The following is a 26,898-nucleotide window of genomic DNA, read 5'->3' as shown; positions in this document are numbered from 1 at the left end:
CTTAGTTTTTATAAAATCATCACTTATTTTTAAAGTTTAAACTATTAAAAATATGTAAATTTTAATTACTTAAATTATTCTTAGCATTCTCCCATACATGTAGGCCAAACTCATTTTCAATAAGTGGTGGAACACATGAAACATTTAATTCAATTAAATATGATAGAGTGTAGAGTCTGAATTTAAACTCATGACTTCTATTTGAAATCATTACTTATTTTAAAATTTAAAAGAAATAATTAGATTTAATTATTCATATTATATTGAGTTTTAATATAAACAAGTCGAGATTAATCGACCATTGCTCGCCTACACTTTGCTCATTTATAGTTCTAATTATATCTTAAACTAAAATTTCATCGTCAACACACGATGTTGTGGTCTTTCTTTTTTCCAAAAAATGACGCGAACACCATTATCTTACGATATGTTTTGTTTATTAAAAGAAATTATAAAAATAATGACATAAATTGATATTATTTATTGTGATATATTAAATTTATTTTATAATAAAAATAATTTAAATCACATTAATTTATAATCTTTATTTTTATAAGATATCTTTATGAACTGTCAATTCTCCAATTTTACCGTTGATTATACTAAAGATTAATGTCATAGTACCACTTCATTGAAAAAAAACTAAATTATCTTTTTGTAACTTTAAATTGTCATGACTTTTTATTCTTATATAAAGTTGTAAAAGAATTATAAAAAAGAAAATAATTTTTTTTTCTTGCTTGACAATTTTATAATGAATAATACTATATATAATCATAAAATATATAAATACTATATAATTATTTTAAAAAAGAGTGATTGATTATTAAATTTTTTTTTTCGTTTAAATCTTTTATTTATTCATTTTTTTTTTAAATAATTATACATAACTTACACGATTAGTGGAGTTTGGGATGGAAAAGTTTTCACCTTGGTTCCTGAGATGACATTTAATTCTATATATAACTTCAGTTTTGTGTCAAATGAAAATGAAACCTATTTCACTTACTCTCTTTATAATGCTTCTCTCCTGTCGATGTTTTCGGTTTCTTCTACCGGACAGATCCAGCAACTTGTGTGGGTGTCCTCCGTTCAGTCCGTTCAGCCGTGGTTTCTATTTTGGAGTCAACCAAAATTACGATCTGAAGTCTATGCTCTGTGTGGTCCATTTGGCATATATCAGGGTAATCCATCTCAGCCTTGCGATTGTCCAAAAGGTTTTGAACCATTTTCAGATAATCAGACCAGACTAAACGACTGGTCCGGTGGTTGTTTGAGGAGACAGCATTTGCAATGTGAAAATCTTAATGCCAAAAACGATTGGTTCCAAAAAATACCCAACATCACATTGCCAATTAACTGGAAAGCATATTCGGCAATGAGAGCCCGGAGATGTAAATTAGTTTGCATGAATAATTGTTCTTGCACAGCTTATACTCATAACAGCAGCGGGTGTCTGATATGGGAAGGAGCTCTTTTGAACATGCAACGACCCTCGGATAGTGGAAAGGTTGGACAAGATATATATCTCAGACTAGCTGCTGATGAGCGTCAAATTAGTAACAAAGGCAGGATGAAAAAGATGAAACCTACATAAGTTTACATTATCTTCTTAATGAATCGAAATGCAATTCTGTTCTATAGAGCTAATGGTCATTCTTATCATCATAATCAGGAACCAAATGGAAAGTATGGGTGATTGTAGCTGTGCTGGTAGCTTCAACAGGGCTAATCTTATGCCTATCCGTTTGTTTCTCAATCAAGAGAAAGCTCAAACACAAAGGTAAGTTCTAACCTGACATACAAATCCTTAAAAAGTTCCAATTTTTTATTTTTTGTTTATGGGTGAGTGGATCACTAGCAACAACAAAATGCTCCACCAAAATCTAGGAAAAGAAAGCTATGACATTTGCTTGTTCTCATGAGTGTTTCTCAACGTTTTGTCTCGTCAATTGGTGAAGATATTCTTCATGCTTTTGAAATCATCTGAACCAAGTTTCCAAGAGAAATCCCGCAAGTCTCTCCAGCATATTCCAAAACTTCTTTAATTGATTTTATCAGAGCAAACACTTGATTCTCCATTAAAATGAAAAAACTCGCATCATTCTGTGCAAAACAGGAGAGACGGCAGCTTCAAGCAATGATCTAATGTTATTTGATCTTAGTACTGAAACTCATGCAATCAGTGATGGAACAAACAGCCAAGATAATGATAAGAAAAGAGGAAGGAAGGATGTTGAGTTACCGCTATTCAGTTATGAAAGCGTATTAGCTGCAACCGATAATTTCTCAACTGCAAATAAGCTTGGAGAAGGAGGTTTTGGACCTGTCTATAAGGTGTGTATGTTCTATTCTGCTAAATGAATCTGCTTCAAAAAATATGGTAAACTTTGAAGGAAGTCTAAAGAGTTTATGGTTCTCTTTCACAGGGGAAGTTACTTAAGGGGAAGGAAATTGCAGTGAAAATGCTTTCAAAAAGATCTGGACAGGGGCTTGAGGAGTTTAGAAATGAGACAACACTAATTGCAAAACTTCAACATAGAAATCTTGTCAAACTCTTGGGTTGCTGTATTGAAGGAGATGAGAAAATACTAATATACGAGTACATACATGCCCAATAAAAGTTTGGATTTCTACCTTTTTGGTGCGTCCTTATTTTAGTCATCTTGATTCTTATTATATACATACAAATGTATAAAAATTATTCACGTACATACACGCGCGAGCGCACATACAGATATATATATATATATATATATATATATATATATATATAATTCTAGGTTCTTGAATGCTGATTTCCTTTGTGGCATCATTTAAACAGATCTAGCTAAGAAAAAAATGTTAGATTGGGGGACACGCATTCACATTATTGAAGGGATTGCTCAAGGACTTCTGTATCTTCATCGGTATTTAAGATTAAGAATTATACATAGAGATATGAAACCCAGTAACATTCTTTTAGATAGTGAAATGAACCCGAAAATATCAGATTTTGGCATGGCTCGAATAGCTAGAGATAATGAAATACAAGCAAACACAAATCGGATTGTTGGAACTTTGTAAGTATGCAATCTATTCCATATGCATCCCATATTTACCATTGCTACCTAAATTTACTTAGCAAACCACTAAGCACTGAATTTTTGAATCTAGTTGCTACATGTCTCCCGAATATGCCATGGAGGGTCTATATTCGATAAAGTCTGATGTGTTTAGCTTTGGAGTATTGCTACTCGAGATTGTGAGTATGAGTAGATATGTATGTAGCTTTCTTACCCTATTATGTTTTTCATGTTTTTACGTTAATAATTTATCTAAATTAGGATTCTCTTTAATTGTCCAAATGTATTGGATGATCCAATGCAAAAAGAGATAAGACACAACTTTAAATGTGCATGTGTGGTCAACATTGCTCGAAAATCCTACAATGCTTTCGTTAAAAGTTGTAGAGCCCACATGACGTGCTATCTATTTCTAGAATCAGACCATCCAATTTGGTCAGGCAATTGTAGAGAATCTTTATTGTAAGTTATAACCTGAATTACTCTTAATTTTTAATGAAATTTACCTTGACTTGAAATGAATACAGGCTTGGGAGTTGTGGAGAGATGGTCAAAGCTTGGAGTTGATGGATTCAACGATAGGGTATCCATCTTCCACTTCTATTCTGGTGAGATACATTAACATCGGGCTACTTTGTGTTCAAGAAAGTCCAGATGATCGACCTACCATGCTTGATGTGGTCTCAATGATGAGTAATGAATATGTACCTCTACCTACACCCAAGCAACCTGCTTTTACAGCTGGTCGGAATTTGATGCACACGAATCCAACAGTTAACTCTGTAGAGAATTGCTCAATAAACAGTGTAACTGTTTCAGTAATGGAGGCTCGATGAGTACTACCATATCGTTTATTAATTAATTGTGAAAGCTGCCACGTCAACCCGTCTTGAATGTTTGGCTAAAAGTTCAATCGTGGCTGCTTATATCTGACGATGTAATGCTCTCGGGAACATTTTGTTGTTTGACCAATTTAGAGCTGCAACAGCTAAGAGCTCCAGCACTGAATTTCTTGTCTTTATGCATTGGCAAAGCATCCAGAAAGTAATTTTCTAGGTCATAAGAGCTCAAACATGTTGCAGAGTACAGACATATAATAATAATTTCTACAAGTTGTATAGGCTAGAACCGTGAGCTTGATGCTTCACAAATTGTGTAATAAACAGCATGTTGTTCATGTCAATTCCCAAATAGGCAGCCCTCAGCTTTTCCAATCTATAATGATTTAAATTTGTTTTGATTCAGAGATGAGATGAAATGAAATGATTTTAGATAAAAGATAAAAATTGAAAAAATATTGTTAAAATATAATTTTTTAATATTATCATTATTTTAGAATTTGAAAAAGTTGAATTATTTTTATATTTTGTATGGAAATTTGAAAAAGTTGTAATGATGAGATAAGATAGGATGAAACACTTTCTGAATCCAAACAAGCCTTATTTACCCTATAATATAAATCTATTGAAAAATATTGTGTCGGACGGGCAGGTTTGGGGGTGGGATGAGACACAAAATTCTCATCTCATCATGACATCTTTTTCAAATCTCCATACAAAATATAATAAACAATTCAACTTTTTCAAATCCCAAATCACATTTTTTAAATTCTAAAATAATAATAATATTAAAATACAATATTTTAAATTCTCAAATAAAACACAAAATTCTCATCCTACACCCCAAACCTGCATTATTGTCCATTTCGATTTCTTACTGGCCGGCTTTCTTTTGTGAGTAACGAGAAATGTTATTTCTTCTATCTTTGTTCTCTTTCTCCTCTTCAATATTCAGTGTTTTGAGTAAACTCACTTTCGAAATAGTAATTATGCCATTTATAATTCTAGTGTGTTAACATATCATTTAGTCCGGACTTGTTTTGTATATATATATATATATATATATATATATATATATATATATATTTTAATCAAGCATGCATACTATATATAAAAAAGAAAAACAATAAGGTTTAGGGAGAGTCCTTCCCACTATCAATATACAAAATATTAGAAGGAATATTCGCTACTGGTACGCTGCCAAAAACTGAGTTGGTAGCTGCCCATTGCGTCACTGAGTGCGCGAATCAATTTTGAGATCGATCAATTTTTTTAAAGCTCTAGCCTTTATGAGCTTCCAAGATATTTGCAATATCTTCAGTGATGGGGGTGATTTGCCAGTCTGTTAAAACTCCATGGATCGAGGATATTACCAGTTGTGCATCTCCTTCTAATAATGTTGACGGTGATTTTTGATGTTCAACCATTTTTATGGCTAGCTTTGCTGCTAAAGCTTCCGCAATCACTGGGATTGTGGTAATGTTTTCTTCTGTCCAGATCTCGATAGCTTGCCCATCTGAATTTCTATTGACTGCTGAGGCTACAGAAAAGGTGCTTCTTATTGCATCATCAAAGGAGATGCTGATTTGACCGGTGGTGGGATTTTGCCATTTCAAGTCTCTTTTTGACAAAGATTTTTCTTTCCAAGGATGTAGATATTCTTGATAAGGGTGATTCAATTGCTCCTTTGCATTGTAGAGGGAAAGACTAGCTTTGTTGTGGGCTATATCATTTCTTAGGTGCTGGATAAAATCCAAAATCAAAGTAGCCAAGATTTGGAAAGGATGAACTTCAAGAGGAGTAAGGCCTAATTTTGACATTGGATGTATGATGAAAAGTAGCCAATCCTTCATAGAAGATATGGCCAAAGAGGAGTGATTTAGTGGCCAAGTACTTTGACTCCAGAGTATTCTCGTGACTGGACACTCAATAAAAAGGTGGAGTAGAGTTTCTTCTTGCTTTTCACACAAAGGGCAGTTGAGAGAAATATTTGGGATGAAACTTCTAATAGGATTTTTTGTTGGTAAAATATCCCAAACAATTTTCCAGAGGAGAAGCTTGTGGCGATCATGGATTTTTAGCTTCCAAATTTTCTCTATTGGGAATCCGGAGAGATTTCCCGAAAAGAACTACCAATATTTGCAGCCAAATGATAATCAGTTTTAACAGAGAAATTCCCATTTTCATTTTTGGTCCAGATCATGCTATCCATTCTTTGATTGGAAAAAGGCAAGATGATTTTTTGAATTTCCATTATGCTATCAAACTGGAACAACGTGCGCAATTTTTGAAGATCCCATGTGAAGAAACCAGAAGCTTGAATAATCAAATCAGAAACTTTGAGCATTGGTGAAAGATTAGTGATATGGTTCAGAGGCTTTGGCTTGAAATTTTCTAAGGTTGGTATCCATGGGTTAACCAGACTTTCACTGATGAACCATTAGAAATCTGGAAGCACATACCTTTTTCAGTAGAGGTATTGTCTTTAGTAAACCTTTCCAGAAGCTTGAGTCTGCCACTTTTGCCGTTGCTTGCCAAAAAGAAGTAGATATCATGTATTTCTTTGTTAGTAGCTTATGCCACATGCTGGTAGTTGTATGGCTCATTTCCCATCCCCTTTTTGCTAGCAATGCTAAATTTATATTTTCCATTAGTCGAAGACCCAGACCTCCTTCTTTTTTTGGTTGGCATATGGATTTCCAAGATTTCAGGCATAGCTTGCGCTTCTGATCCTTTGTCGTTTTCCACCGAAAGTTTTTGAAACTGGTGTTTATAAACTTGCAGACTGATTTTGGAAACATGTGTGTTGTCATTTGATATGTGGGAATTGAGCTTGCTACTGATCTTATAAGCATTGTTTTACCTGCTTGTGATAACAATTTGGATCTCCATCCTTCAAGCTTTTTATCTATTCTTTCCAGCAGTTCTTTGTATTCTTTCTTCTTAGATCTATCAAAAGTAGTTGGGATTCCCAAGTATTTCATTTTGGCTGTTGATTCTTTGAAAGGCATCATGTTCTGGATTATCCTCTTTGCTGCTTGGTCTGTATTTCTAGTAAAGAAGATTGAGGATTTGCTTTGGTTTATTTTTTGACCTGACCAACTTTGGTATTTTTCTAGATTTACGTTGATGGCAAGGACTGCTCTCTCCTTTGCTTGTCCAAATATAATTAGATCGTCTGCAAAAAAAAGGTGAGAGATTGGGGGGCAATTCCGACCTATTTTAACGCCTTCTATTTGCCTGGCAGCTTCCGATCTTGCAAATAATCTTGAGAGCACCTCCGTGCATAGGATAAAAAGGAAAGGTGAGATGGGGTCACCTTGTCTTAGTCCTCTTTGTGACTTGAAAAAACCTCTTGGGGTTCCGTTGATGATGATGAAGAAAGAGGCTGTCGTTATGCATTCTTTGATCAAATTTATCCATACTCTGTTATATCCCAGTGCTTTCATAATCTCAAAAAGAAACTCCCATTCAATAAAATCAAAGGCTCTTTCCATATCTAGCTTGATCGCCATTTGACATTTTTTCCTTTTTGATTTCTTTAGATAGTGGAACATCTCATGGGCAATAACAGAATTTTCTTTGATGTTTCGGCCTGGAACAAAGGCTGTCTGAAAGGGAGAAATAATTTTTGGAAGGGTCTTTTTCAGGCGGTTTGCCAAAATTTTTGTAATGGTTTTATAAATGACATTTGTTAAACTAATTGGCCGAAAATTTTGGGGACAGCATGGGTTTGCTATTTTTGGGATGAGAGCTATGTTGGTATGGTTCATCTGTTTTAGCAATTTCCCACTCCTGAAAAAATTTTGGACCGCTGTTATGACCTACTTTTTTATGATATTCCAATAATGCTTATAGAATAGGGCTGTCATTCCATCTGGGCTTGGGGCTTTATGGTTTGGGATTTGTTTTAGAGCTCCATAGATTTCATCCTCAAGAGGTAAAGCAGTGAGGAAATCATTTTCCTGAACTGAGATTTGTTTTTCAAAAAGATTTTCCAGGTCTTCCTGGATGACAGGACTAGTAGAGGCATAAATGGACCTAAAATAATTAATAAAGGAAGATTCAATGATATTCTGGTCCATTGTCCAGTTACCTGGGCTTAGTCTGATGGAGTCAATCTCATTGCTTCTTCTTCTGATTGTAGTTGAAAGATGATAGAATTTTGTATTCAGATCGGAAGTCGTGAGCCAATTGATTCTTGACTTCTGGCGCCACAATGTTTCTTCGTGCTTTAGTTGCTCTTGAAGATTGAATTGAATCCACTTTTCTTCGTTGAGGCTCCATTGGTTTGGTGGATTGCATTGGATTTGGTTTAGTTCCATTTCTAATTATTATATGTTTTCTTGAATTTTTCCGAAATGAACTTTGTTCCAAAGCTTGAGAGCTTCCTTTGTTGCCTTTATTTTACTACGGAGTATATAGGATGGGTTCCTGCTGAAATGCTTATTCCAAGCTTCCGTTATAATCAAAAGACTGAGCAGCTCTCGAGTCCAAAATTCTTCAAATTTAAAAGATGAAGCCTTTTTTTGCCTTTTTGTTGTGCTTAGAAGAAAGGGGTGATGATCTGATGCCGAGGGAATTAGGTGTTGAATCATGGCGTCAGGAAAGAGCAATCGCCACTGGTTGCTTGCTATGCCGCGTTCAAATCTTTCTCTAATCAGTGCTTTGCCATGGCGGTTGTTAGTCTAAGTGAAAGAAGGCCCCGAGAAACCAATATCAATTAAACCGTGCGATTCCATCAAAAAATTTAATCCCCCTACCGATGAAGACGCTACCGGACGACCCCCAAATTTATCAGTTTGGGTCAAAAGGTCATTGAAATCACCAATGCATAACCATGGCCCTGGAAATGACTTGTGAATTGAGTCCAAATGTGTCCAAAAATTTGCTTTACGTTGCCATTGAGCTGGTGCATATACATAAGTGGCTAACCAAGGGTGATTAGGAGGATCAGAATAAACCAAAATAGATATTGCATTCATATTCACATGCACCGGTTAGATGTCAACCCCCGGTAGCCATAATAACAAAAGACCTCCATTTTTTCCCGAGGCAGGGAAGTTTACAAAATGGTGGAAACCTAGACTATTTACAGTAGAAGCAGTGCGTTCTACTTGCACCATGGTTTCCGACAAAAAAATAATATCCGGATTATGAGATCTAATATAAGGCCTTAGACTTCTAATTGCTTTGGGGCGGGCTAGTCCCCTGCAATTCCATACTAGTGTCTTCATGGAGTAGGGGAGGCATGGTTGAGCCCGCCTCATCAGCTTTCCTTGATTTTCCTATCGGTGCCTCCTCTGTAATTGGTCGACTGTATGGTTTTAGTTTTGCATGTGCTCTAGCTTTCTTTACTTTCCCAGAGGACTTTGACTGCATTGAGAGTAGCATAAGAGCTAAGTCTTTATCTTCATCAGAGATATTGTGCGGCTTCTCAGGAGAAAGAACCATTTCATTTGATACCTTTTGTACTTTCAGCTTCAATTGTTGACTTTCTCCAACATTGCATGGTACGGTTCTTTTTGCTGGGAGCTCAATTAAACTTGTTTCTTGCATTGTCATAGCATCAGCCCTTGATGAAATCTGCATTCTATCCATGCATGAGACTTTCTTTTTTCCTTTTCTATTAGATATCGAAGGGTTTAAGCTAACTGGGAGGGAGGAAAGAGTGGGGTTAGGCTGGTTAAAAGATGGGTTAAGTGGGGGGGAAGGACTCGGGCTTGGTGGTGGAAATGAGCTTAGTGGAAGAGATGGGGTAGATATTGGGTTTTGGTACGAAAGGGCCTGCTTTACGGGGCTTGGAGATGGTGAGTTAAAATGGGTGGGTTCGACTTTTGTCATGGGTGGGTTGTCTTTTGAAACAAATATTGGGCAGGGTTGAAAGGGGTTTTCTGTGCTTTGCTTAAAGGACTAGCCCATTAGCTTGTCACTGAAAGAACCGGTCTGTTGACTTTGTTGAGCTTTAAAGCTCATCACTGCAGCTTGGATCTTCATCCATTGATTGCTCCAGGCATCTGTGTTTAAAACAGAGGGGTAAGTGAAGCTTTGCAGTGCCGATTCCATCAGGTTGCTGTAGAGAAGCTGAGTTGCAGTCAATTGTGGGATCTGATGGCTTTGAGTGATTGATGGGAAGAGGTTTGGCGGAAATGTGTTTACTCTAGAAGTAAATGATTTTCGGTTGGATGGTTAAGAGCCTTTAATATCTGCAGTGCTTTGACGGTAACAGTGATCTGATGGGATGTTGAACAGTAATCTGGTGGGAGAGGTACTCGCAAGCTTCGGATCCCCCTGAGTGAACGCGCCACCTGATTCAACTGAGCATCTCGACGGATTGGTTGGGCATTTCGGCAGTAAGTCAGCAATTGTTTCGAATGATCTTGTGCTTTCCTCAATGGCGACTTTGGATTTTACTTTCTGTTCTTGTTTGTTCCCCAGCAAAGCTACACCTGTGAGCAGATCTTTCGGTGAGGTCACACGGATCGGTCCCAAAGATGGTGAAAAAACTGTTTGGCTGGTATGCTTTCCTTCTTTTTGTAACTTGCAGGTGCTCTCCAAGTCTATACCAGCATGGGGATTTTTGAAAAAGGGGGTTTCATCTACCATTTTTCCTTTTCCTTTATCAAGCCCAATTTCAATTAGCATTCCTGCATTTCTATTTCTTGTTTCCAGATTTAACTCCACATGTTTGTTGCATTCTGCATAGCTTGTGCTGTCCAGCGCCTCTTATGTTGGTATTTTGGGAATCAATTATTGTATATTGATGCACTTGTCAACACTAGTCGCTAGTTTTGCATTTCCACTAATTGTTTCATTTTCTGAAATTTTCCCCAATTGCATTTGTCTTGGAACAATGGCTTTACCTTGCTAGGGAGGTAGAATAGCAGCCGAGTTATATGTTTTGGCTCTAAGCCAAGGACCAAAGGGTAGTTCTTTAGGGATAGTTTCAGAAATGTGCAAAAAATTTGAGAGTGCCCAATTCTACCACATAAATAGCAGAAATCCGAGAGACGTTCATACTTAAAAGAGACCCAAGTGTCAATATTATAGTCTCTAGGTAACCAGAATCCCTGCTTCAGTGGGTGTGTTATATCTATATCCACTTTGATCCGGATGAACTTCTTGCAAGCAATACCAAATTGTGGATCTACTTCCACTTCCAAAAGATTTCCTAAAGCTTTTCCAATTTTAATGGCATTTCCCTCTGTTATGTGGTCCAAAGTTAAACCATGAATTTGCACATAAAAAATAGAGGAGTTTCGACTTATCTCACACCAAGCAAAACCTGCTGGCCAGAGCTTCAAAATGAGGAGATGCCCTATGAAATTCCATGGGGCTTGATGCAATATTCTGTGTTTGTCACGAGCTGTTTGAAAAGTGAAGAGGAATAAATTGACATCTAGATCTTCAATGTGAAACTTCTTGATGAAAATCCAGGCTGCCTTAATTGCTGCATGTAGAGATATCTTGTTTATAGGGCGTGTAGCCACTATCCTTCCTATCAGTGCCAACTCTATGGATTCTTTTGCAGCTTCTGTTTTTGGAGTACGGTCAAGATCCTCCCATGAGAGGGCTTCGGTTTGCTGAATCAGATTTTCCATATCCATACTGAATTGCAAATCTGAGATTTTTGTAACATCTGGCGGTTTACCAAGAGTGCAGAGGACTTATAGTGCAGAAATCAAGACTTGTATACAGAAATCACTAAGACTGCAGAGGACTCTAGCACAGAGAGGGAGAAGAGATCTTTTTGCCTGTTTGTTATATTCATCAAAAGAGTCAAAATACTAATATTGTTTTTTTTTTACATTAATTGATCTTGTAGGCTTTCACATTAGCAATGTGTTCAATGTGTCTATAAAATAGTTATTGACACCGTTCAAGACACTTTTAATAATATATATAATTCTCCAAATTTATTTAGCCACATTATTCAATTTGTCGATCAAGCGTTTAATCATTTAAGTTTAAAATAATTTGTAAGGGAACAAATTTAATTATAAGTTAGTGTAGACAACACATATAATAAAATACTTATATGATATAATTTGATTTGAGTATTACAAATTAAATATTATGTACCATTTAATTGGTCCGTGAACTTTGACGTCAACAAGGAGCCATCGATTGCACCACAATGGATATATTTACCAGGTTTGCCTTTACATTTATATAGATTGGACTGTTTATAGAGTTTTGCCACTAGATTTGGTAGATTTTTGGGTACGGATAATGCCACATTATATAGAACAAGAGCCACTGGTGCAAGATTTTGTGTTGAAGTGGATTTGCAGAAGGATCCTGTTGAGGGTTTTCTGTTGGTTGTAGGACAAAAGCAAAGTTGGCAAAATGCCATATATGAGAAGATGGGTTTTATTGTAATAAATGTTTTAGGCAAGGCCATATTGAAGTGGTACGCCGTGTTGGAGAGAAGCCTAAGGCTAAAAGGAAGGAAGGCTTGAGGAAGGAGGGAGATGGGAAGGTATGGAAAGAAGTGGGTAGACAAGAAAATGTGAGAGTTGAAGAGGAAGGTCTTGTTTTGCTGATTCAAGATCAGAAGGGGGAGGAGAAAAATAATGAAGTTGTGCATGTTCCTTTGAATGTGAATAAGAAAAATAAAGAAGTTGTGAATGAGGTTAGTAGTGCAGGTATTGCTAATATGGAAGAAGATAACTTGATAGATAAAAGTATTGAAGAGGAATGCAAAATATGTCAAGATAATAATTCGAGTGTTATAAGGGTGGAGGTTGAAATGGGTGGTTGTTTTAGGACTGCCCATGACAACAAAGTTGAAAATTTAAAATCACAATATCTCCAAAAAATATAAAACTAACTATATAAATCTAAATTTATAATCCAACATTAAAAATACCAAAATTACAATCCATAGGAAGTGTGGGAGACGGTCGTGACTCGTGAGAACTGACACAACTAAGAATCAAGAGAGAGACTCAATATATATGAAGATGAATGTGAGTTTGTGAGGGAGTCTAAGTTAGAGTGCGGCGGGAGTAGGGTTTTTCAGTTTTTAGGTATAAGGGTAAAAATGTAAATTTAACTTTCTTAACATGCTGACCCATTAAGCAATCATGTCTTAATGGGTCAACTTGTTTTGATCCAAACCCATTAAGGCTAAACCCAAACTCGCTTCTATTGTGTCGTGTTTGTGTTGAGTTAATGAGTTGTGTCACATATTACTACCCCTAATTTTAGTACTGAACTTCAAGCAATCAACAATGGAACAAACACTAAAGATAATGTGAAGAAAAGAGGAAAGAAGGATGCTGAGTTACCATTATTTAGCTATGAGAGCGTATCAGCTACAACTAATAATAAGGTTCCCGGCCTTGGTAGTAAGTTGAGATTGGATCATGAAGAAATTCTCACCGTACTCGTTTGGTAAGAATTACCGGGATAACAGTAAGGGAATTTTCCCCACAAGGCGTAAGAGGCTAGTAAATGAAAGGAAGCAAGATCAAAAGCCTGGCTTGGAGTAACGAGCCCCTAACCCAGCCCACGGGAAAGCTCCTTTGTACACAACGTGTAAGAAGGATGATGCTGTAAAGTATGAGACTCGTCGATCTAAGGCTCATTCGAGTAGTGTCCATTTCTCGAGTGCCCGCCCTCACAGCAGGCATGATACGGGAGCCCTTGATCTACTGACAGAAAGAGGATGAACGGACCAGAAGGGAGACAGACTGAGAGAAGGAGGTCGGATAACCACACCGCATTAATAGCTCCATCACCTGGACAACACGCCGCATTAATGACGTCGTCGCAGAGCCACGTCGTATTTAAAGACTCTGAAATAATGAAGTAGTAGGCACTATCTGCTCTTCCGGCATGTAGTATAAAGATAAGATCCTAGGTACGAGAATCTCTCTCTGATTCATAGACTCTCTGATTACTTATTTGCTACTCTCTAAAAATATTTACTAACTCTAGTATCGGAGGTTACCTGGCCCCTAGACGGTCCTCCAAAAAATGCAATATTTTCTACCTTGTTCAGGGCCCGTTTTCGAGTACTTGAGTTGTTGGATCTTAGCCAAAATGTGTGCGAAATACAACATTAATAGAACTAATATTTTTTCATTACTATTGTCTACTTACATATAATGACTTAAATTATCACATGATTTATGATATATTATTAATTGATAGCATATATTATTTAATATTTTATATAGTCAATGATAATAAATTAGATTAGAATTACATCATTAACTTATATAATTATTATATAAAATAATATATTAAATTATTAAAAATATTTTTAACATATATATAGTTCAATTTGGTCTGGTCCAAAATTTATAGATTCTGGGACCAGACCGAACTTCTTTGGTCCACAATTTTCAAGATCGAGACTGGCCCCTCTAGTATTCAGTCCGATCCAATTGAGATCGAAATTTTCAGTCTTGTCAATTTTTCCGATCCGAACTAAATTTTATACACCCCTAACTTCACCGTTGGAATAAGAAATGCTGCAGAGTATTCTATGGTCATTACATTAAAAACAACACTCAAAATAATGGCCCAAAACAATTAAATTATAAAAAAGAAGAGAAATGCTGCTCTTCCAAATGGGGGCTCTGATAATTTTTTTTTTCAACTTAATGATTAAAGAAATTTTTTTTAATGATATTGTGATTTTTTTAATTAAAAGTGTTAAAAAAAATGCATAATTATATATATAAAAAAAAAAAAAAACTGTCGCGCCCCATGTGTGGTTGCAGAGCCACTCAAAAAACAATGCCCCAAAATTAAAGGGAATGCTTATCTCTCGTACGGTGGTCACAAGCCAACGATTGAGTTATTTATTTATTTATTTTATTTATTTATTTTTAATATCACTTTATAAAAATATTCTTACTTTAAAATATATATTATAAAATATATTATAAAATGTGTTATGTAAAATATATTTCACACCACATTATACAACCACGTGCCGGAATTTGATGATGCGCACAAATTCAGGCAATTAATTTTGCAGAAGATTGGTTTACGATGAATGGCACTGTTTCATTTATCAAAAGGTTTTATTTATTTATTTATTATTTATTTAATTTTTGTTCAAGAACGGACCTTTTTTTGTTTTTTTTCGGTTTTCTTATTTTTTTTTATTTTTTTTTATGCACATTGATCTGATACGAACTTATTACCGTTGTGAGTTTGCCCCTATTTTTGTTTACGATAATAGGAGACGGGAGCTGATCACCTCCAATTGCCTTACCATTTGTTTCTACCGTTGGTTTTTACCATTGTGAGTTTTTTTATTTTTTTTATTATTATTTTTCACTTAATAATTAAGTAAGTATTTTTTAATAATATTATAAAATTTTTAATTTTAAAAAAAATATTTAGATATGTTAAAAAAATACATGTAAAAAAATAAAAAAAAATAAAAAATTCCAAGACCACTAACGGGGAGCCCTAGTGGTGGGAGTAGCACCTCCCTTAAACTAAGAGTGTGTTTAGATGTTGAAGTGAGTTGAGTTGAGATGATAAAATATTGTGAGAATATTATTTTTTAATATTATTATTATTTTAGGATTTAAAGAAGTTGAATTGTTTATTATATTTTGTATTAGAATTTAAAAAAATTGTAATAATAAGTTGAGAGGAATTAATGAACCAAACTAAGCCTAATTGTACACTCCCTTGCCTCTTTTGGTCATGCTTGATAAATAAAACTTTCTTTTTAATTCAAACGGGTCTTTGATTTTAACAGAGTTTTTATTTTCAAATATAAAATATAATGTAATACTACTTGTATGAATATTTATGCAGGCTATGCCTTTTCTAACTCTCTGGGATTTTAAAAAATACCCACAAATTAAAAAAAAAAATCTCAAATAATATTTTTTAAACAAAAAGTACAAATAAAAAATCAATTAATGAACATTTCCTCCATAAAAAATCCTTTGAAAAAAAAAATATACAGACAAAACAATTTTTTCAATAGATCCTACCACTTTTTTAAAACTCTATTGAAGAATTCCCTCAAAGTTTTCACCATTATTGGTGAAGTTTTTACTATTATTTGTGAAAATCTCAAATATCCCAACATTGTTGAGCTACTGTAAATTAGGGGATTAGCGAGTTACTGTTCACAGGCCAAAGGATTATTTTATGGAATCATGCTATACAGAAGTCACACACTCTGTATATTATTTTTAAAATATGTGATTTTATTTGTTTATTTTTATATTTCATATTTCATATTTTATAAAATATGAAAATAAAAAGATAAAATTATATATTTTTAAATATCGTATAGAAATTTGAATTTTTCTATTTTATGAATTTCCCCCAACCTTCTATCTCTCTTTCCCTCGTTCTTTTCTCTCTCTTCTCCTCGACTGCTTCCTCACCCTCTTCCCTCCCTCGTTCGTCTTCTTCCTCGTCTTTTTCCAGGCCAAACAGAAAGTCCCTCTTCCTCGCTCTTCTCTCCCTCTTCTATGTACATTTTCGTTGCTGCTCTTCTCTCCCTCTTCTCTCAGTATTTTCTCCCTTCAATTCTCTCCCTCTTCTCTCCTTTTTTCTTCATCGAGCGATAAAATCCCATGTGTTTTGCGTTGCAAGGTCCAGATTTGTTGAGTCCCTTTTGTTGCCGGTGAAACGTCGTCCAATGGTTGTGCGATTTCCTCCAAGAATCGGCTTGGCTCAACCCTATACAGCAGCACTCTCTCGATTGCAAATTTGCCACTACAGTTGGATTTTTCTTCATTCAGTGTTTGTGCATTTTTGCACATGTGTATGGAATTTTCCAAAATGAAATTTGCAATGTGTATGGATTACGAATCTCTATTTTAATTTTCTCTTCATTGCGTATTGGATTCTTTCGTTGTTTTTTCTATCCTTGATATTGTCATTTTAGAATCAATTAAATTTGCCATGTGTATTGTTGTTTTTTTCTATGTGAAATTTGTCCTTTTTTTGTATGTAAGCTCTGTTTTTAGTTGTAGGATTTAGTAAATGGCTAACAGTAGTAGATGGTGGGATCAGTTAATTTAATTGATGCACTATTACTGTGATAGGTCTTTATGCGATCTCTATAATATCTTTGCATAGTGAAGTCTTATGGCATGGGTTCAAATCCTAACAGTTGACCATACATGTGTGTACATGTATATATTGGGAATTTCATTGGGATGTGAGGACTAGTTAGTGAATGAGATTGGTATGATGTGAATATATTACCAAGAGAATGATATTGAGTAATCTGACTGTGTAATGACTCCTCTAATTATGCATATGTTACGGGTGGGTGAATGTTTGATGTGCTCTTGTAGATAAGTTCATGTGTATACAATCTGAACATTTAAGCAGGTGTATAATGTTTTGTAAAGATGAATTTATGTTTTGTACAACTGGTGATGGTACAACTACTGCAATTGTTTTGGCTTGAGCAATGATCAAATTTGGGAGCAATGATCAAATCTGCAATTGTTACTCTGTATGTGTAATTCCTTTTGGCATAAGTTTGGATTAATTCCTTTTGACATTAATTCAAAGTTTGTATTGTATAGTGGGAGATTGTGGCAGTTTGTTTAAAATATCTAAATTGTGTTCATTTGTGTCTGTAGACCAGTGGGAGCACGTGACAGATGACTCAATATCAGGATATCATTTAGCTTTGGAGTTGTTAAAACATGGAGGAAGGATTGAAAGTTCACATCCACAAAGCACTTTTGAGTTTTGGAGGAAGTTGTGGAATCTGAAATTACCAAATAAAGTGTGTTGGTAGACATTTATCTAAAGATGACTGTGTTGGTATTTATGTTTACACCAAAGACAACATCTTTGTTACTAAATAAAAAGGAATTAATTGTATTATACATGTTGTTTACAGACTGAACCCTCTTTCAAAAGAACCCAATAACAAAAAATTGATTGCAAAAATGGGTGCAAATTAATTAGTAAAGAAAAATGATGACATGTTAACCTTTTTCATGGACAGATTCAGAAGATCCATCACCGGGTCTGTTCTCATTCTCGTTGAGGCTAGACCCAAATGGAAGCAGTGAATATATCTTGGAGTTGAACAAGTCCCAAGTTTATTGGAGTAGTGGAGTTTGGGATGGAAATACTTTCGGCTTCTTTCCTGAATTGAAGTTGAATAATGTCTACAACTTCAGTTTCGTCTCAAATGAAAATGAAACCTATTTTACTTATTCTCGTTTTGATACTTCTCTCATGTCACATTTTGTGATTAATTCGACCGGACAGATCCAGCAACTTACATGGCTGTCCCCCGTTCAGCCATGGGGTCTATTCTGGGCTCAACCGGCATCACTATCCAATGTCTATGCTTTCTGTGGTCCATTTGGCATATATGATGATAATTCATCTAATCTTCGTAATTGTCCAAAAGGTTTTGAACCATTTTCAGATACCCAGACCAGACTAAACGTATGGTCCGGTGGTTGTTTGGGAAACACCCTTTGCAAAGTGGAAATCTAAATAGCAAAAGAGATTGGTTCCTGAAAATACCAAACATTAAATTTCCTTTTAACTCGAAAGCATATTTGCCAGTGAGTGCTCGAAGATGTGAATTGGCTTGTATGAATAATTGTTCTTGCACATCTTATGCTCATAACAGCAGTGGGTGTCTGATATGGGAAGGAGCTCTTTTGAACTTGTAGCGACCCTCAGATGGTGGTGAGGCTGGACAAGATATCTATCTTAGACTTGCTGCTGATGAGCGTCAAATTAGTACCGAAGGCAGGTTGAATAAGATGAAACCCACTTAAGTTTTCATTATTTTCTCACAGAATTTATACTTAATTCTGTTCTGATAAAGCTAATAATCATTCTTATCATCATAATCAGGAAACAAATGGAAAGTATGGATGATTGTAGCTGTACTGGTCGCTGCAGGGCTAATCTTATGCCTCTCCGTTTGTTTCTCAAGCAAAAGAAAGCTCAAACACAAAGGTAAGTGTAAGTTCTAACGTTACATAGAAATCCTTAGAAAGTTTCAGTTTTCTATTTTTTTGTTTCTGGGTTTAGTGGATCACTAGCAACAACAGAATGCTCCACCAAAATTTAGGACAAGAAATCTGTGACATTACTTTGTTGAATTGTTCTTGATGGTGTTGCTCAAGGCTTTGTCTAATCAATTGATGAATATATTCTTCATGCTCTTGAAATCATTTGAACCAAGTTTTCGGGAGAAATCCTACAAGCCTCACTAACACATTAAAATAATCCTTGAATTCATTTTATCGTAGCAAACACTGGATTTTCCACTAAAAGACAACAGTCGCATCATTCTGTACCAAACAGGAGAGGATGCACCCTCAAGCAATGATCTAATGCTATTTGATCTTAGTACTGAAATTCATGCAATCAGTGAAGGAACAAACACTAAAGAAAATGATAAGAAAAGAGGAAAGAAGGATGTTGAGTTACCACTATTTTGTTATGAGAGCGTATCAGCTGGAACCGATAATTTCTCAACTGCAAATAAGCTTGGAGAAGGAGGTTTTGGGCCTGTCTACAAGGTATGTATGTTCCATTCTGCTAAATGGGTGTGCTTAAAAAAAAAAAAAAAAAAAAGTTAAGACAACCAACAATGGTAAACATTGGAGAAATTTGAAGAGTTTATGGTTCTATTTCATAGGGAAAGTTACTTAAGGGGCAGGAAATTGCAGTGAAAATGCTTTCAAAAAGATCTGGACAGGGGCTTGAGGAGTTCAGAAATGAGACAATACTGATTGCAAAACTTCAGCATAGAAATCTTGTCAAACTCTTGTGTTGTTGTATTGAAGGAGATGAGAAAATACTAATATACGAGTACATGCCCAATAAAAGTATGGACTTCTACCTTTTTGGTGTGTCCTTGTTTCGTCATCTTGATGCTTATTATATGCATATATCTATATAAGCTAAATGTATACATATATGTATAATTCTGGATTCTTGAGTGCTAATTTCCTTTGCTGCACCCTTTAAACAGATCCAATCATGAAAAAGATATTAGATTGGGGGACACGCATTCACATTATTGAAGGGATTGCTCAAGGACTTCTCTATCTTCATCAGTATTCAAGGTTAAGAATTATACAAAGAGATATGAAACCCAGTAACATTCTCTTGGATTGTGAAATGAACCCGAAAATTTCAGATTTTAGCATGGCTCGAATAGTTGGAGATAATAACACTAATCGGATTGTTGGAACTTTGTAAGTATGCAATCTATTCCACATGCATCCCATATTTACAGGTACCACCTAAATTTACTTAGGAAACTATTAAGCACTGAACTTTGGAATCCAGCGGCTACATGTCTTCCGAATATGCCATGGAGGGTCTGTATTCGATAGTCTGATGTGTTTAGTTTTGGAGTATTGCTACTCGAGATTGTGAGTGGGAAGAAGAACACATGCTTTTATAACCACGGGTCACTCAATCTTCTTAGATATGTGTGTAGCTTTTATACCCTATTAGGTCTTTCCTGTTTTTACATTAATAATTTATAAATTAGGATCCTCTTCAATTGCCCAAATGTATTGGATGATCCAATGCAAAAAGAGATGGACACAATTTTAAATGCATATGTGTGGTCAACATTGCTCGAAAATCCTACAATGCTTTCATTAAAGGTTGTAGAGCCCACATGATGTGCTATCTATCTCTAGAATCAGACCATCCAATTTGGTCAGGCAATTGTAGAGAATCTATATTGTAAGTTATAAACTGAATTACTCTTAATTTTTAATGAAATTTACATTGACTTGAAATGAATACAGGCTTGGGAGTTGGGGAGAGATGGTCAAAGCTTGGAGTTGATGGATTCAACGATAGGGTAATCCATCTTCCACTTCTACCCTGGTGAGATACATTAATATCGAGCTACTTTGCGTTCAAGAAAATCCAGCTGATCGACCTACCATGCTTGATGTGGTGTCAATGATCAGTAATGAAAATGGACCTCTGCTTACACCCATGCAACCTGCTTTTACAATTGGCCGGAATTTGATGCACACGAATCCAACAATTAAGTCTGCAGAAAATTGCTCAATAAACAGTGTAACTGTTTTAGTAATGGAGGCTCGATGAATACTACTGTTTGGTTTACTAATTAACTGTGCAATCTAATAGGCAAAACTGCTTACAGAAAGTAAGTTTTGGATCACAAGGTGGGTTCAAGCATGCTGTAGAGCACAGATAGAGAGTATTGTAATTTTTCATGATGACATACATGTAACTATTGAGGTAGATATTACCTTTTTTATTCAAGTCTTCAGCCACCACTAAGGGCAATAATAATTTCTACAAGTTGTGAACCATGAGCTTGATTTTCACAAATCGAGTAATAAACGACATGTTGTTCATGTCAATTCCTGAAGTTATTAATTGATTCCTTACCTGCCGGCCATGTCAATGGTGTGGAACACTTTATTCACACAACTTACATAGCAATATTTGATTTTGAAGATTTCAAATTTCAAATTTATTTTACAAATCAAGAATTTTTATTTCTTAGTGAACAACAATTAGTAAAAGAAAAATGCTACTCGCAACTGCCCTTGGGGAACCCCCGCGGCATCGTGTCCTATGTGGCATATGTGCAACATCGTCGTTTGCATTTCCCTTGAAGACAGAAGGGGTCGATTGGCCTCCTTTCACATTTCGCCCATCCCCATGACAACTGCTTTTTACTCGGTCTTCATTTCTTTCTCTTCTACATCCATGAAGCCCCATCGTCCTCCACGAAGTCACCGCCCCTCGAAGTTGAAGCCTGCCGCAACCCAGTCTTCGTCTTCTCCATAGTCAGTCTTCGTGGTCTCCACCAACCCACGAATCCTCCTAACCACGAACCCACAGTTCTGTGAAGTTACTGTCTTTGTCTTCTCCACGAAGCCACTGAGCCATGGTTTTGTGAAGCACAATTTTGCGATTCCCCCCATTTCTTCCAATCATTTCAGAGTTCTTTCGTTCTCCAGAACCCACAAAGCAGACAATAGCTCATACCCAAAAATTAGAGAAGAAATTAGCAAATGGAAGAAATAAAGAGGAATAAAAATCTAGAAACATTCATGGTGTTTTCGGCATTAAGTGGGTCTCTCGTCGAAGCACAAGGGGTTGAGATACGACGTTTCCCCACATTTCCCATCACTTATGAGGCCACGGTTGATTTCTGAACGCCAACATTCAAAGAAACTTTCAGATATAGCAACAAATAATGGTCAAAATTTAGCGCCATATTCTCTGTAATTAACCAGTATATATCAGGTAACAACCCAAGCCAACTTAGGAGTGATAGGGTCAAAGAATGAGATCGAGCAAAAAGACAAAGAAAGCCCACATTATCATACTAGTAAGAGTTGGCAAAGAAATTCAAGAAATGGTGAAAAGGGAGAGAAAAAGAAATGACTTTTTAAAGGACACCATTGTTGGCCAGTTACAAGCAAGATGATGTTGTGTGGCCAATAAAATATATTACGTAAAACAACTGGAACAAGGTTGCATACAATAGGAGTGAGATACTCACCGTGAGGGAAGGGAACGCGGTGGAGTTGGGAGGGGTGGCTGTACCGATGGCAGGCTGAGCATTACGTAGAGAGAGAGAGAGAGAGAGAGAGAGAGAGAGAGAGAGAGAGAGAGAGAGAGAGAGAGAGATGAGTGAATGAGAGAGGCAACGTGATGAGAGATTACGGGAGGAAACCGAGAGTAACATAGAGGGAGAGGAGGTAGGGTGCGCGACAGCAGCTAACTTGAGGGAGTGGGTGCGATGACCGGTGTTTTCTAGATAGGTAACGACGACGCAGAGAGAGAGAGCTGGCGCTGTGGCTCACGAAAATCCTATGTTTTTTGGGGGCTGAAATAGGGGCTCACCGTGATGAGTTTGCAAGGGAAGTTGCAGAGGGTGGCGAACGGTGGTGGCATTGGTGGCTTCTACCGTGTGAGGGATGTTTCTTCACGTTGCTTGGCTGTTGTGCCGTGAGGTGGAGGCCGTATGTGTGTGTTGATGGTGCAAGAGTGACGGCGTGGAGGTGCTTTGTTCATGGTTTGTTGGGTTCACGTGCAGCGGTGAGGACGCGGCCTGGAGGTGGGACTGGCTGAGCTGCTGTGCATGGGGTTCCATGGGCTACGACTTGAAGCTTGTCGATGGTGACGATGTGGAGGTGCAGCATGCATGCCGCGGACGTGGGCCTACATTTTGCATGTTTTACGTGAGGCTTGGCTTCAACAAGGTGGTGCAGGTTGTATGTGTGGAGGATGTGCAGTGTGGAATTGCCGTGGTGCATGCATGGTTGTTTACGTGGTCTGGTGCAAGGTGCTGCATGAGCTGGGCAATGGCGAGACTGCTGGTCTACAGAGGAGTGGTGGTACTACGTTGAAACTTGCTTTCGTTGGACTTGGGGGATGCACGGGAACGATTTGAAGACAGTGAAAACAGCAGCTTTCATGGGGATGAGCAAAATGGAAAAAGAGGCCAACTGACTCTTTTGTCTTCGAGGGAAATGCAAATGTTGCACATATGCCACATCGAACACGATGCCGCGGGGGTTCACCAGGGCGGTTGTCTATAGAAGGACTATAAAAACATTAAAGATACCTAACACACGATTCACAACACTTCTAATAACATATATATGCTTGTGTTTATAATTCTCCAAATTGTTGAGCCGCTATATTCAATTTTAGGACCATGAATTTAATCATTTTATATAAAAATTTGGAACACTTGAATATTGTTTTTTTATAATATACTTCATGTTTTTTTTGTTTAATTTATTATAATTAGTAATTGAAAAATAACAAATTTAAAAAGTTATAGAATTATATTACTCCCAAGTCTCTTGCAATGACTCATCCATGCAAGTTGAGTCTGAGATTGCAACTATGCTAACTGCCAAGTAAGGAAGTCATGCTAATTAATTTGTACAATGAAGCTCTAGATATATGTGTGTGTGTGTGGAGATTCAATAACGTATGCTATGGGTAGCAGAAAGTCTAGTCTAACAGATTCTCCTATTGACAAAAAACCAAAAACTTGTAACCACTGCAATAAGAACTGAACCAATGACAAATGAAAACCGGAGTCAAAACAACAATACTTGTACAATGATCATCATCCTGGTCTTTACGCAGTTGTTTCCTTCCTCTGCAGAATCCATAGGCAACGAACGGCGTAGAATGCCAATCCTGGTCTTCACCCGAGCTATTGACAGGAAAAACCCAGGAAGCTTAAATTTAGTGCCACGACTAGAAAAGGCATATACATGTTTTAACGTTATTGAACACAAAAACTTGGGACGTTCCGAAAGTCCTCTAAACACGTTTTATTCTATAGATATTTGACTGGTATTTTAAACATGATAGGGTCTCAACGGCATGACCCTATTATTACGTGTGTGTAGGGTGGTGTCAGAAATGTCGGCGTCCCGTTATCTTAGATCTATTTGTTTCCGGGCTCAGGCCTTGGGCTTCTTCTCACCCGGGCCCAAGGCCTCTGATCTTTTACGCAGCTTGTGGAGGGGGGCGCAAAGGGGGTTAACGTCTGGAGGGCCTTCGGTATGGACTCGAACAACTTGTTTCCTGGCTTATGTTTTGTCTACTAATGGTAGTAGTACTACAAGCCAACCGAACAACTTGTTTCAATCCAAAAATTTTAGCCCTCAATATTTTGATGATCTTGACTTTGTCCGGTCGTAATATGTAATGAAAAATTCATAAAATTAATCTCATGCAATTAAAGAAATCGAGAAATAATGATAAAAAATTAAGACAAAGAAAAATCATTAAAAATTATTTTTTGAGAAACGCAGGGCTCAAAATGGTAATGCAAGTCTTAAATAATATTGAATGAGAATAATAGTAAGCATAACTTGATTTGATAACTCATTTTCAGCGAATTGAATAAAAGTTTGTTTTTATTTTTTGTATTTTGTTAAATAAAAAATGCATATCAAAAAGTCGGTTTCAGAGTAGCTTCCATCAAACACAAAATTCTCACTTGATCTTATTTTATCTTATCTCATCTTATTCTCAAAACTAATTCAAATACAAAATTTTTATACTAATCATTACAATTTTTTCAAATTTTCAATTAAAAAATAAAAAACAATTATAACTTTTTCAAATCCCAAACAAAAATAATATTATAAATATATATTTTCATAATATTTTAATTTTATAATATTTTTTATTCAAATTTTTTTCTCTTTTTTCCTAAAACTCAAAAAATACTCAACTCAAATGATCTCACTACTATTTACAAACTATCTTACTACTTTTCATAAAATTTTCATTTGATTTCACTCCCTAAACAAGCCCTTAAGAACTTGTTGCCAAGATCCTGATGGCATATGATTCGATTATACAAATAGAAAATTTGGATTCAAAACCCTCCATCCCCTTAAAACAAAAAAAAAAAAAAAAAAAAAAAAAGAAGAAGAAAAAGAAAAAGAAGAAGAAGAAAGAACTGTGTTTGTTCAACTTTGATCGGCTCAATGCTTAGCACCAATTAAGTTCCCGCCCACTCCCAACCCAATTGGGCAATCGGATAAGTGGGAGGAAGCTAGCACTTAGCAAAGTGGGCACTGGGTAGTGAGTTGGGGGCATTTCAAGTACAGGATGGAGCTTGGAAGATTTTGGTCGGCGAGCGTGCAAATACTTGATGGCTACTGCCTATAACATTCATCATTATAAGATTACGACCATTATTGCAATTTCGAAGAAACGTGGTATGAAGTTGGTTACATTTTTTTTTTTTTTGGCTTTGAAGTTTCCGTTTGAAGGGATTTTTCAATCATTACAAAGAATTCAGCGCTAGAAATTTGCCACTAAAAGCTCAAAAAACGTTGCAAACCGGTTGCCGTATCTTTTTACCAAATCACTGGAAATAAATTTATTTGCGTGCAATCAAATCTCTGCAAATGGTAAATAATTCGCCAAAAATAGTCCATACGGTTGCTGACATAATCGTTGGCAAACATTATTAGCTAAAAAGTTATAAAATTAAAATTTATATGTTATTATCAAAATTCAAAAGTTATATTAAAAATATAAAATTAATTTATGTTATATTGTAATTCAAATGTTATATTAAAACGTTTTAATAAACATGAATAATAAGTTTAAAATTTTATATTATATTAATTAGCAATTTAACATATAATATATTGAAAAAATCTACACAACCTACTACTATTCATATAATCTCCACACACCATACTTTTTTTTAATTTTTATTATTTTTTTACTTTTATCAAATATTTAATATATGAATAATGAATAAAAGAATTGAATTAGTTTAAAAAGAATAAACTCAAAACAAATTAAAAAAATATTAAAAAATTAAAAAAATGTGGTGTGTGAAGGTTGTGTGGTATTGCTTTAAAAATCGATACTCAACCGCGCGATTTAGAACTGAATTCGATCCGGTTCAACCGATTTATTTTACATCCCTAGTAGCCACTGCTACAGGTGTAATAACTACTCTGTAACCGAAAGTCCTCTAAACACGTTTTATTCTATAGATGTTTGATTGGTATTTTAAACACGTTTTATTCTATGATAGGGTTTCAACGGCGTGACCTTATCATTACGTGCTTGTGTAGGATGGTGTCACCAGGCCCAAGGCCTCTGATCTTTTACGCAGTCTGTGGAGGGGGGCGCAAAGGCTATTAACGTGTGGAGGGCCTTCGGTATAGACTCGGTCCAGCCCGAGTGTGACATAAGCAGACCCAGTCTAACATGAGATTTTATTTATTCTTCAGATCGTGTCCAGATTAACTCAATAAAAATAAAAATAAAATTATTCATAATTTGAGATGTAACGAAAACAAACGGCAAACACTATTGCCATCCTAACTTATAACCACCCTCAAAGACTACTTTAGAATGGCACCGAGTCATGATCAACTTGTCGTTCAACATGATTATTTTTCTTGTCATTTGTCAACATTTTTTTTGGGTTGTTTTTCTTGGAAAAATCTCCAATGGGAACGTCTTGTCATTTGTCAACATATATT

General features: G+C 35.9%; 1 long non-coding RNA gene and 1 pseudogene across 1 annotated transcript; both read left to right on the top strand.

Annotated features, from left to right (window-relative positions):
• Positions 1–913: 913 nt before the first annotated feature.
• LOC121258068 lies at positions 914–21,181 on the top strand (annotated as a pseudogene).
• On the top strand, positions 18,743–20,071 carry LOC121258074. Its single transcript, XR_005939327.1, has 3 exons — positions 18,743–18,847; positions 19,872–19,965; positions 20,040–20,071. It is a non-coding gene; the product is annotated as an uncharacterized LOC121258074 (long non-coding RNA).
• Positions 21,182–26,898: the final 5,717 nt, after the last annotated feature.

The sequence above is a fragment of the Juglans microcarpa x Juglans regia genome, chromosome 3S (assembly GCF_004785595.1).
Source record: "Juglans microcarpa x Juglans regia isolate MS1-56 chromosome 3S, Jm3101_v1.0, whole genome shotgun sequence".
Lineage (NCBI taxonomy): Eukaryota > Viridiplantae > Streptophyta > Magnoliopsida > Fagales > Juglandaceae > Juglans > Juglans microcarpa x Juglans regia.
The sequence above is the reverse complement of the archived record's forward strand: the minus strand, read 5'-3'. Positions and strand labels throughout refer to the sequence as shown.